The sequence below is a fragment of the Balearica regulorum genome, chromosome Z (assembly GCF_011004875.1).
Source record: "Balearica regulorum gibbericeps isolate bBalReg1 chromosome Z, bBalReg1.pri, whole genome shotgun sequence".
In the NCBI taxonomy this organism is placed as follows: Eukaryota; Metazoa; Chordata; class Aves; order Gruiformes; family Gruidae; genus Balearica; species Balearica regulorum.
The window spans coordinates 36,429,904-36,444,066 of NC_046220.1; positions in this window are offsets into that span (position 1 = coordinate 36,429,904).

Consider the following 14,163-nt stretch of genomic DNA (forward strand, 5'->3'; position numbering starts at 1 on the left):
ATTCAGAGCTTCCCCAGCAGGACATCCTGAGTGAAAACTGAAGCTCTCTCTTGCAACCATTTTTTAATTGTTTATAGCTGATGCCAACACAATTCTCAAATTTACACACATTTGGGTAAATCTACCACCTTTGTTTTTTGACAAGCTGCTCCTAAGCAAAAGGTGTAAGGTAAAGGGAATAAGAAGGATTAGATTAGCACAGCCCCCTGCCAAATTCTCTTACATTTTAAGAATTTTAAAGCTTGAAATATTTTTAAATTTCACAGATTGTCTCTCAGCCTACCCTAATCATCAAAACCTTAGGAAAAACATTTTAGATAAAATGTTTGCCAGCAGCTGAAAACCTGCAACTCACTTTCCTCACCCCAACAACTTAATATTAGGTAATTAACTAAAAGCAAGTTTCAAATTTCTTCCATGTAAAAGAGTTTGCCCTTTATCTGAGTTCAGAGATACCTGAGAGCAATACATTGTAATTCAAAGCACTGTCATCATGTTAGCAGCTCCTGAAAGCCAAACTTGTTTGTTTGTTTTATCAGTAGAAAACAGTCCTACAGCTCTCCAGTTTGCAACTAGAGATGCCACTGAAGAACTTTATATTCTTCAGGTATTCTCCACTATCCTACTCATCACATCTCTAAAATTCACTTGCTAAGTACGTGAAAGAGAATATATGAAACTATAATTCCCCTTTACCATTTTATGTGCACATCTCCAGCTTGCAACTCTCGGAGCTGAACAGTGAGCTATCAGCCAAAGCTAGAAAAGTTTAAATAAATAACAAGGAGAAAATCAGAAGTCTCGCATCCCTGTCTTGCCATCCTTGTTTCACAACAGTGTAATTGAAGGCATTATGCATAGTTCACATTATTCCTTCAAAAACATTTCTGTCACTGGGGACTCTTCAGTGCCTGTGGAGCTATAAAATCAGGCAGACACACTCACACTTTGCCTCCACACTTCCTTGAGCAGACTTAGGCTCCACAGAGAAATGTACCAGAGTAGGTCCCATGGCAAAGGAAGAGATGCTAACCTAGAAAAGATTACATCACCTTCTAATTTTACTATCAGGTGCAGTATAGACAGTTCTTGCTTAGTTGAGCACTCTTCCTTTTTCCTGGATTCTTAAAAATTTTAAGAAATCTGAGTTAAGACTGTTCAGAAACACTTTCCTTTTTGAAACAAGATTGTCATAATCAGAGTATTGACACTGAGGTGCTACATGACAGCTGGGACATTCTGCATGTCCCTGATAACCAGGGATAGCAATCAGGAGAGAGAGTGATGTCTGCCTCATTTCTGCCATCAGCCTCTTGCAGACCAGTTTCTACAAGTTACACTTGTCCCCTGTGGGCAAATAAATGGTCCAAAACCTTCAGAATTCACATCTCATCCAGACAAATGTCTCTGTTGCAGTAAAATTATCTATCATAAAATGGTGAAGCAAACACATCGGGAAAATAGGTATTTGCTGAAGAAAATAATTTCTTTTCAATACTAACTCCATCTGAAATATCTAGGAACAGCAGAAGCCCTAAAAGAAAGTTGAACATGCATTTAAAGTGGAAAATAAACCTATACGTAAAACAACTCTTACTGGCAGATGAGCAAAAGCAAGTAGGAGCATTTATGTATATGCAGAACAGATTTTGAAAGCATGGTATAAGCCCCCAATAATGGGGCTTTTCAAGTGTGGTTCCTACCTTATTACCCACTAAGACACCTTATTAAGCATCAGCAAGGTTTGCACATGTCCAGCACCCACTGTTGCAAGTGGTGGTAGTGTATGTCATGAGAAGGTGGATTTACAAATTTAGGTCCTGTAAAGATAGCCAAGTGAGACAATATATTAACTATGACAGAAACAACCCTATTCTTACTGTTTTCCTAACATCAACAGAATCAATGCCCTGTTACCTCACTGAAAGAAAGTAGTCTACAGGCTGCTCTGTGAACTCCTGAACCATAGAAAACAGCAAGATCTCAGGCGTCTGCATCCCCAGTCAACAATGATAAACAGGACAAACTGGAAGGGTGGACCTCATCACAAGTGTAACACTGGTACTAAGTGAGAGCTGTCCCATAAGTTTTGAGCTTTATGACTCTTTGTACAAAGAACTACACCTATTGCTTAATATTTTGAGCATACAAAGCTTTAATTCAGCCAGCCTGGAACAGGTTATCCACAAAATTTGTCCACCCAGCCTTCCTGTCATGACTTACACACTGATTTGCAAGATCAGAGCTTAAGCTGTTGGGGAAAGAAATGTGATTGTCTGCTATCCTGCAAGAACTAAAAGCCTTGAGGCAGACTTGTTGTCCTCTTACTCGTGCTGAATCATACCTTAGCCCAAGCAGTGTCACTGACTTGACAGGTACTATAAATAAGGTAAGATTTAACATAAAAAGGGTGTTCTATTATATTTTAAGATGTGTATTCTAATAAAACACAATATAATGTAGGGAAGATAAAATCTTCTAAATGACAAATAATAAAATTCAGAGGTCTGAGTTACAAGATTAACAAAATTTAGAAGTTAAAAGCAAAGTAAAGTGTTGTAGATTAAATGCTAATTCTGTGACCAGATCAAACCATAGGTTAACCCTGATACAGGAATAAAACAGTTGTGGCAGGTTATGTGGGTCTGTGTCCCATATATTCTTTCAACTTCTCCTTTATCCTTTCAGAAGAGGTTGGTAATTTAAATTAATCTAAACCATTACTACACAGCACTGGACCTAGCTGCAAAATAGGAAGAAGAAACTAAAGTATACCTCTTTAGGAGGCATGGATGAAAAGCCAGATGTCTGGTCTCCGCTACTTGCTCTTTCAAAGAAAAATGGGCAGGTAAATAAACTAGTCAAATACCAGTACCCGAAGTACAGATAACACAGGGTTAAGAGTTAAACTGATAGCCTTAAACCTAAGACCTGTGTCTAAGTTTTAGATTAGTCTGGATACTCAGTGAAGGACTCTGGAGAAACAATCTGTTCTCCATATATCAATACATTAAAAAATATTTTCAAAACATCAATATGTTCATATCAAATTAGCATAACTTCACAAAGATGTTTCCACTCTAAACAAATTTAATCCATTACTGCTAGTGACTCAGGTGTCCTATAAACACAGATGTTATTCTGCTAGTAAAATACTAGCACACTCATGACTCAGGTAAATATTTTAATGTCTCTGCAGAGCATGCTTCTGTCAGTACTCCCCCAGTTAGATATCCACATGGATGCTGGGCACTGCACGTGGCTCAGATATCAACTGCGTGAACATCCCTGTCAACACAGGACAGAGAGAACTGGAGGTAGCACTTCTGCAGGCAGAAAACGTGCTGCAGGTAATCGCTTTTGACATCCTGTCTTTACTCTCAAATCTGAGCTGTGGCCTAGTAAAATCTGTTCATTTTGAGATTCTTCATACTGATGAGTCTTCTTCAACCATAGTAAATTACCTAGAGGAATACCTGGGCCTTCATAATTATTTACTGCACCAAATCTCCCCAGTGACAGACAATTTTTGACTTCCAGGTGAAGACAGATAGATACACATTTCAAACATATGGCGAAGAATGCTACAAAAAGAAAAATGACCTATGCTAAAATACCCTTGAAGAAAAAGGTAAGCCTGTGAATGTATTCCTACAGGAGGCGCTTTTCTCCATAAAAAGTGCATTTATTTCTTTTAGGGATAAATTATGAGGCATGCCAAGACCCTTTATTAAATACCACGGTCTAATGATCTCAGATCTACTCCACAGATCAGGTCTGTTAGTCATTTAAAATGATTAAGTGCTAAGAAACCATAAAATTGCTTCAGTGGATAAATAGTTCAAGAGCTGTGGTTATTGCTCCATCAACAGCTTTCCAGTTGTACCGCTGTTCTTATGCCGAGCAGTGTTCTGTTAAGGCCAATGCCTTCTGTCTCAGTTTGGTGAATACAGAAGCTTTTCTTTCGTTGGCAGCTTGGTCCTGCTCCATCATAGCAACAGGCCGCATTGCTCTTTAGTAGGAATTTGCATATTTTTTCCCCTTTAATGTTCTGATTGTGCGGTAAGAATGTTTCTCCTTCAACCACAGCTATATGTCAGACAACAAATCTGCATGGCAGGCAACAAATCCACATTTCTCAGGGTATGCAAAAAAACCCCCATCCTCAAAACAAAAATTGTCCACTGTGAATAAAAAAAAAGGTGGTCATTAGACTTGTACCATCACTCCCAAGACTACCTGCGCTAAAGTGAACAGCTGTTTATGTCAATTTAGAAACACTAATAACCTGTCTAAATGTAGAAACAGAAAATATCAGCTAAGATATAGATAAAACTAGAAATAAATAACTGGCTTAAAATATTTATGTAATGGATGTTACAAAGCTAAAGAAAGAGAAACACTCATGCAAAAGTAAGCTCTTGCAGAAGAACTGTGCACAAGAAGTCACAGAAAGTGTTCTGCAGCTTCAGAGGTTTAAATTGTATAATTTATCTCTCATTCGTAAGAGATAGGTAGTATATATTACTACCAAAGGCCACCAAAGATCTGCTAACAGCAAAACTTGCAAGCTGAATTATTAGTGTGTTAATTTCAATTACCTACTTCGACACGTGACCTTTGTGACACAAAGAAAAAAGTTAATTTTTAAAGGCTACGTAGGTAATTTGACAGGAACAACAGGATATAAAGAAACAGCATTTTTTTTGTCAGAATGGTATTTAACTGAGCAGGAGGTTATAGAACAGTAATTAATTGCTTAATTGTTTTGAAAGGACAAGCAGTAGGACATATGACCTTTCATTGGCACTTTGCTGCAATGGTACATTAATTATAGCTGAATTTCAATGGGCGTCCTATGGGAACACATGACATTCACATTAATACCAGACAAGTTTACTGTGATCATAGCTTTTATAACAAATACCTAATCCTAAATTAAAGTACCATTTGGCTCTTGGTCTGATATGTCCAGAAATCTTAATAATATTTTACTCTGTCAACTATTTCTTGCATTTAAAAATTACTGTTTGTCACAGTCCAAGGAGCTGGCAGCATGTAATTAAAGAAACATACTGAAAAAGACAAACTGGAGAACTTAGGTAGACTGGAAGAGTCTTCTTTTAGCTGTCACTTATTTTTCTTTTAAAAGTTTTCACAACAGTAGACATCAGCTTTTACAAAGTTTAGTGCTTTAGTCCAGCAAAGTCAAGAAACAAATCTAGGACTCTTGGATAAAAAAGATCCTAATGGAGACCACACAGCACTAATTCAGCCTAAAGGTAATACTGCTGAGGAGTAAAACATGACAATGCGAGGTGCAGAGAGATGATGTGATACAGAAGATGTGTCCATTCATGCTGTCGACTTGTCTGTTTTTTCCTGTTTTTATCCTCCAAACATTGACTTGCTCTTTCTACTCTAAATCAGCCATACCAGATTCACCACACTGTCAGAATGAAGACGCTGCTCTGTGAAGGAGCCGGGAATATAAGCCACACAACACAGAACGTCCTTTAGGAAAGCCTCTTCAAAAAGAAGAAAATAAGTCTGGGGAAGTCTTGTGGTGGACATAGGGATATTTTGACTGCTCGCTGGTATTTAAGCTTGTGAGGGGTCCTGAGACTATCATGCAATTATCCAGGGTCCTGTCCTGCTCATTGCCACATGTTCTCTGCAAACATGAGGCCTGATGTTTTCTTCCTACTGTAGCAATAAGGACAATCTCTCCCTCTAAAGAAAACCCATCCAGATGGAAGAAGATGAGATTTTGCAGTGTACCAGTAAAAGCATAGAGGACCCAGGCCTCACCCCTCAATGTTGCACTGATGCTTTTGTCTGGCTGCTCCCAAATGTCACCCATGATGGGGCAGGCGGCCTCCACAAGAGCTAAGACCAGCAAAGACTGCAGCCCCAAGTCATCACCTGCCCTCATGGCGTTCAGTCAAGGGCTCGATTCACAAGCAGATGTTCAGCAGGATAACTTCGGACATGCTGCTCTAGAGAGTTAGCTAAATCCCTTTTCCTCCACCTCTTAAGAAAGGAAAAGCTGCAAGGCTAACCAGGGCATCTTCTGAACCAATTACACACTTTGAGTTTACATTTCCTGCACTTTACAAATCTCTTCAGATGACATGTGTTCTACCCATATTTTTTATCTTGAAAAGCTCTCGGATGCTTTCCTTACAGCACAGCATTTTTTTTTCCAGCCACCAGCACCCCACTGCAAAGCCTTGTGAAAGTGAACATCTCCGCAGAGAGCAGACCCTCCCCACTGGAACACTGGCAGGGACTTTAATATCAGTTTTGAAGACCTCCTTTTGAAGCCTACGCAGTATTCCTCTTTGGTAAATACTTCTCCAAGGTGTAGCAAGTAATTACTGACATTTGCTTTTAAGTTTGATTCAGAAGCCAGGATGAGTAGCCCATCTAAACAGTCTTCAGGCGATGATGAATTACATGTCCTGACACAGTAGTGAACGAGCATTCGGGCTGAGATTTCTCCCTATCATAACCTGAAGGAGAACTGCAGAGGGTAACACAGCATCTGTGTGAGCAGCTAAGCCCTTGTCAAGGCTCCTTTGTCCTGCAAGAGCAGCTGCGGCACACAAGGAGGTTGGCAGAGGTGGCCGGGACACAGTAACAAGGCCCCGTAGTAACAAGGCTGAGCTGCTTCTGTTTTGGCAGTCAGCCCACATGCCTCCAAAGAGCTGACTTCTCTCTCTTCTGCAAAATATTCACAAATTCTGTTTTTCCTGTAAGCAGAGAAACTATTCTTAAATTACAGGGTAAGGTTCTAACTTAGAAGTGATCATAGAATCATAGAATCTTAAAGTTGGAAAAGACCTCTAAGATCACCAAGTCCAACTGTCGACCCAACACCACCATGTCTACTAAACCATGTCCCAAAGTGCCACGTCTGCACATTTTTTGAACACGTCCAGGGATGGTGACATCACCTCTCTGGGGAGCCTGTTCCAATGCCTGACCACTCTTTTGGTGAAGAAATTTTTTCTAATATCTAATCTAAACCTCCCCTGACGCAACTTGATGCCATTTCCTCTTGTCCTTTTGCTTGTTACTTGGGAGAAGAGATCAACACCCACCTCACTACAGCCTCCTTTGAGGTAATTGTAGAGAGCAAGAAGGTCTCCCCTCAACCTTCTCTTCTCCAGACTAAACAACCCCAGTTCCCTCAGCCGCTCCTGATAAGACTGGTGCTCCAGTCCCTTGACCAGCTTTGTTGCCCTTCTCTGGACACGCTCCAGCACCTCAATGTCCTTCTTGTACTGAGGGACCCAAAACTGAACACAGTATTTGAGGTGCGGCCTCACCAGAGCTGAGTACAGGGGGACGATCACTTCCCTAGTCCTGCTGGCCACACTATTCCTGATACAAGCCCGGATGCTGTTGGCCTTCTTGGCCACCTGGGCACACTGCTGGCTCATGTTCAGCTGGTTGTCAACCAGCACACTCAGGTCCTTTTCCACCAGGCAGCTTTCCAGCCACTCTTCCCCAAGCCTGTACCGCTGCATGGAATTGTGACCCAAGTGCAGGACCCAGCACTAAGCCTTGTTAAACCTCATACAGTTGGCCTGGGCCCATTGATCCAGCCTGTCCAGATCCCTCTGCAGAGCCTTCCTGCCCTCAAACAGATCAACACTTCCACCCAATTTGGTGTCATCTGCAAACTTAACTGAGGGCGCATTCAATCCCCTTGTCTAGATCATTGATAAAGATATTAAACAAGACCAGCCCCAAGACTGAGCCCTGGGGAACACTGCTTGTGACTAGCCACCAACTGGATTTAAGTCTGTTCACTACAACTCTCTGGGCTTGGTCTTTCAGCCAGTTTTTTACCCAGCAAAGAGTGTACCTACCTAAGCCATGAGCCACCAGCTTCTCTAGGGGAATGCTGTGGGAGACAGTATCCAAGGCTTTACTGAAGTCCAGATAGATAACATCCACAGCCTTTTCTTCATCCACTAGGTGGGTCACCTGGTCATAGAAGGAGATCAGGTTGGTCAAGCAGGACCTGTCTTTCATGAACCCATGCTGGCTGGGCCTGAACCCCTGGTTGTCCTGAACCTGCCTGGTAAGTGCACTCAGGATGAACCACTCCATAATCTTCCCTGGAACCGAGGTCAGGCTGACAGGCCTATAGTTCCCTGGATCCTCCTTCCAGCCTTTCTTGTAGATGGGCATCACATTGGCAAGCCTCCAGTTGTCTGGGATCTCCCCTGTTAACCAGGACTATTGATAAAACTTCATAAAACCTGATTTCCATTCCAACTGGGAATTGACCAACCTTTTCCTAAATCTGCTACTTGTATGCAAATGGCTCACAAGTATAAGTGCAGATTATTTCTAACTCTTGCCAGAATGAAAGAAACTGGCCCTGATCCTCGCCCGTTCCCCAACATGTTCTTCTTTTCTTCTACACAAAGGCTTATTAAAAAGCAAAAAGGCATTTTTTAGGTGATAACAGTTTCAGTTTACGGTCAGGGACCTGCCTTCCTTTTATTTCCAGAGAAAAGAAATTTAGCTCCACATATTTTTGCACATATCCCTTCTGTGACTGAGAGATCTCCACCAGTCATTGACATGCCAATAGACCAGAGATGTTTTTAGCACTGACATCAACCATTTCCTAGGTGTAATCAACATAACGCATCAAGGTTATACAGTTGGTGTCAGAACTATAATCTATGAAGTTCCAAAGATTCAAAATTTAACCAGAAATTCGTCACGCAAATACTTTCCTCTCACTTCAATTCAGCCTCACGTAATCCCTACAAACTTTTGCCATCACCTCCCACTCATTTATATACTCTTGTTCTTTGTCTGCTACTTCTCTCAGCTTCCTTAATTCTTTCTTCAATGTGGCTGCTGCAAACCCAAGCAGAGTTGCCTCCACTGCCACAAGAAGCCCTTCCTCTTGCTAGTGCAAAAGCTCAGGGAACTATGTAAATGTATTATTTCCATTTCTGTATTAAATTCTGTAACATTTAGTGCCAATTAGAATGTCTTTGTAGGAGAAAATTTTGTAGTGGATCATCAAAAATACTGATTTAAGGTTCATTTCAGCTTCCTAAATATAGGAGTCCAGCTTCTTTTAAGATGGCCCCAGCATATCCATAGAATATCTTATCAGCCATTAAAAGACATTTATATATATATAAGGCATTCTTAGCCATATAAGATTCATCTGGAAAAATCCAAGCAGAGGAACAGAAAGGGTGGGAGAGCAGAATCTTGATAGTCAGAATCTTCTTAAATTGGGAGAGCAAGCCTGCCCCTAAAAGAGACACAGATGCAGCTGAACAGCATAGCTGAAGGAGTGGTGGTGCAGAACTTCTCTCTTCCAAGTCCAGTCAGTGTTTTGGCAATATGAATAAAGAGGATTCTGAGCAGCAGTTTTTCCCTGGCATGTGCTATTCTGCCTAAATCCATGATTTATTAGAGTTACATACAAGTAACATATGTATATTTTATCAATTTCCTTTTAGCTTTATATGCCATATGTTCCCCAAATAATTAAATCATTACAATTGAACTAAGGCATCTACATATAGCTTGGAAGAGAGATAGAGAGGCTGAAAAGGCTTAGAAAATCTCAGCACTGGCTTTGAGGATTATTAGCCCATGAAATCCTTCTCTCAGGGAGCACGAATTGCAAGATTTGACCTTGGTGTGGGCTTTAGGAGATCTGTTACTGGAAGTTCTGACTGGATTTAGGCTAAAGATTAGGTTGGGTTACAAAGAGGATAGACATCATCCCCAGGGTACTCAACCAGGACTACAGCTACTGGTTTATAAACAAGTTTCACTAAAGTGTAATCTTCTCCCTTTGTACCATGTAGAAGCAATATTATGATTAATTCTCTTATCACACAGAGCACCTTGCCTTTGATGAATATGCCTATCCATGGGGTTCTCTGATGTTAATAACCCAGATCAACACTAAGGATTTTTTTGTCTTTTTTTTTTTTTTTTCCCTTGGTTGAGGGGGGAAGGAGGATAGATTCCTAAACACCAAAGCTCCTAGAACTTCATTTTTTTCCCCAGAAAGTTAAAAGACACGAGCAGACTGTTCCAGGCTGACTGGCAGCCTGAAGCTGTAGTGCTCTCATCTACCCCATGAAATCACACATGTCTGTCAAGTTCTGTTTTGACCTCTCAAATTTACAGCACATGTTCTTTGTGATTTAAACTTTATTTCATGAGCTTATTAAGAAATGTAATAAAGAAACACAACAAACCGGGGCTCAATTTCCTTTTGCCCAGATTAGTCTATCATGTTAATTCACTTAGTCATCATTCAATTCCTAATATTTCATAACTTATAATTCGTAATTCTTAATATAAGGCTGTGGTGGGTGACCCTCGCTGAGGGCCAGGTGCCCACCAGAGCCGCTCTATCACTCCCCTCCTTCATTAGACAGGAGAAAAAAGTACAATGAAAAGCTTATGGGTCGAGATAAGGACAGGGAGAAATCACTCACTAATTATCGTCACGAGCAAAACAGACTGAACTTAGGGAGGGAATTTATCTTTATTACTAGGCAAAACAGAGTAGAGGAATGAGAAATAAAATCAAATCTTAAAACACCTCCCCCCACCCCTCCCATCTTCCCGGGCTCAACTTCACTCCCGGCTTCAACCTCCGCCCCCCCTCAGCAGCACAGGGGGACGGGGAATGGGGGTTACGGTCAGTTCATCACACGTTGTTTCTGCCGCTTCTTTATCCTCAGGGGGAGGACTCCTCTCATCGTTCCCCTGCTCCAGCGTGGAGTCCCTCTCATGGGAGACAGTCCTTCACGACCTTCTCCAACGTGAGTCTCCTCCACGGGGTGCAGACCTTCAGGAGCAAACTGCTCCAGCATGGGTCCCCCATGGGGTCACAAGTCCTGCCAGAAACCTGCTCTGGCGTGGGCTCCTCTCTCCATGGGTCCACAGGTCCTGCCAGCAGCTTGCTCCAGCGTGGGCTTCCCACAGGCCACAGCCTCCTTCAGGTGCCTCCACCTGCTCTGGTGTGGGGTCCTCCATGGGCTGCAGGTGGAATCTTTACACCCCCTCATCCTCCCTCCATGGGCTGCAGGGGAACAGCCTGCTTCAACATGGTCTTCACCACAGGCTGCAGGGGAATCTCTACTCCGGCGCCTGGAGCACCTCCTGCCCCTCCTTCTGCACTGACCTTGGTGTCTGCAGAGTTTCTTACATCTTCTCACTCCTCTCTCTGGCTGCAAAAGCTCTGTCTAACTGTTTTTTTTCTTTCTTAAATATGTTATCACAGAGGCGTTGATTGGCTTGGCCTTGGCCAGCGGTGGGTCTGTCTTGGAGCTGGCTGGCATTGGCTCTGTCAGACACAGGGGAAGCTTCTAGCAGCTTCTCACAGAAGCCACCCCTGTAGCCCCCCGCTACCAAAACCTTGCCGCACAAACCCAACACAAAGGCATATGAGCAAAAGAATATAATTAGTTACCTAACCCATGGTGAGACTGTCATGGTGCAGGTGTCGTCTGTATGACACCATGAAGCAAAAAAGCCTCAGCAGTCCAGCTGCTGTTGCATCTACTTCAAAAGCTTTTGGGGTAAGCTGATGTTTTATACACTCCAGCTTGGAAGTTTGGTCTATACCATTTCCATAAGTTAGTGGATTCTGAGGAAAATGCCAGACAAGATAATGGCTGCATAATGGCTCTTCAGCTTTCCTTGGCCACCTGTCATTCCTGGTGCTCTCACTTAGACCTAATGGCACTGCACCCAGCATACATCAGGCCTTAGCACGAGGTAGGTTAAACAAAATCTAAACAGGAATTGAGTGAAGAGTCACACGCGTCTAAGGTGGGATTGCCATTTACTTGTTGCTCAGTTTCAGACAAAATACACTTCCTAGCATTCAGCACACCAGCACATTTTACATACCAGTGCACAGTGCTGAAATGCCTTGTAGCAGTTTTATCCTAACAACATCACCCTATATAGGTGGTCATTATTGAACATACAGTGGTCATTATTGAAATACAGAAGTATTATCATTTCCCAAACTGACTTTCTGCCAGACACCCAAAGTAAAGTTAGTGTTCTGCGTTGTTGCTGACTGATTGCTTGTTTAATCTTTCCATTTCAAATGCTAACCAGTGACACTCATTTGCTACCTCACCTTTAAACCACCTCACAGCTCTCATGTTCATCCCCTTCTGCTTCTCCTCCAACAACCACTTCTTCACATATAATGAGTGCTGGGCAGTAGATTTCATTTTAAGACTGACACACTTCTGCCATGGCTGGGAGACATCTAGACAAACTTCAAGCGTCTCTGGACATAATATGACTAGACTGAGCCTCAGTCTCTGCAACCACAAATGTTTCTTTCTGGTCAAGTCACAAGAAAATTCTTCCTCCTGCCATTCAAACTTATAATTTTCTTCTAATGCTTTAGGCATTTTATTATTTTTTTTTATTATTATTATAAAAAACAGTTAACGCAGTTACAGCTTGCTTGTCATGATATACAGCAGACAGTGCTATAGAGAATCCCTATCTCAGTCAGCATCAAGATCTAAATTTCCCATTAAAGCAGAGTGAATTTTTAATCTGTTCCAGTAAGTAACCAAGTTGCAGCCCTGCTGACTTTAATGGTAGTCAAATGGCCAAGGCATGAGAAGAGTGTCCTGCTGATTCAGGTTCTGCAAAAGATACCTCCAAATCTTTGCTTTCTTCCTCCTTAAATTAACCCAGGAAATCCCCAGATATAAGAACTATTGGAGCAAAGTAAAACCAAGAAGAATCTCCTAAATAATACTAAGTTTATCAGTCTTGAGTTTTGCATCACTTATGCTGTAGAGCTATGCTATGTGTTTTTAAAAGGACTAAACAGACACAAAAAATTAGCATTTGCCTAGCACGGAGCGAAATTCCAGCCCCAGGCAGTCCTAAAATTTCACATAGTCCCGGCAGCAGTGAACTGGGAATCCAGATCTTAAAACACTTTTTTTATTAACTGAACGTGCAAGGGACAGAGACAAGTTCAGTTTTTAAGGCTGGCTGCATGACAGCATTCAATTTATTATCTTAGGCAGAAAGACTGAAGTGAACCATGGACACTGGAAACTGAGTTTGCCCAAGTTCATCACATAACCAGGTAATATCACTGTATATTGCAACCTGAGATGTAATCTTGCAGAATCCTGTTTACTCGGGGCCTGGGACTAATAAATTCTCACTGCCTCCGTGTGCACATGCCTTGCTAATCATTCTCTCCACAGGCAGAGGAAAGCTATCCTTTTCTGGTTAAATCCAGCAAATCCCCTGATGGATGCTTTTTACCACTATTTCAACAGAGTCTCTTTAATGTGACAGATGCAACTTGAAGCTTCTTTCATGTTGGCATTTTAGTTTCCCCTTCCACCATCTAATAGGGTCTGATGAAATAAGCTGAGAAGCACAAACTGAATCTTTGAACCTACAGTGATGAACTGTTTCAAAGCTCCCTCAAAGCACACACCTGGGGTATGAGATTAAGATCTTCTTTTGTAGTTCATTCCTACTTCTGTACATCAATTCCTCCCAATCACGCAGTGTGTACATGCAGTATAACTTGCTGAGTCCTGTTAAAGCAGATATCAATATCATAAAGAGTCTCCTGAAGGCAATGATACAGTATTGCCCAAAGGACAGTGTGAAAAATCCATGTAGTACCTTGCAGGTACACTTAGGAATCAAATCAGCAAATGATCAAGTAGTATAAATGCATCGTGTTGTCTTTTTAATTTATCATGAGGGAGGAAAAAAGGTTCATTCATTTGCACAAATATTTGGAAGAATTCTCAAACTGAGGCTCTTCATTGACAGACTACAGATGCAGCAGGCCCACTCCTACATATAGTCAAGCATGAACAGTCCAAATCTAAAAATAGACCTGCATAAATCATTCCTGCCACTTGACAAAAAATTTATTCCTATCCTGGAAATTGATGCAGAAGTCCAAATAGTTTTCTTTCAGTGAGAAGGAAAGAAGGATGAGTTTTCATTGTCCCCATGCAAAACAAAATTGGGTGCCAAGCACTAGCTTCTATCAAACTAATTGGCGGTCTTCAGCAAAGAGGTTGCTGGAGAATTCAATGGGAAATGAGCAATGTAAGCTATAAGGACATTTCA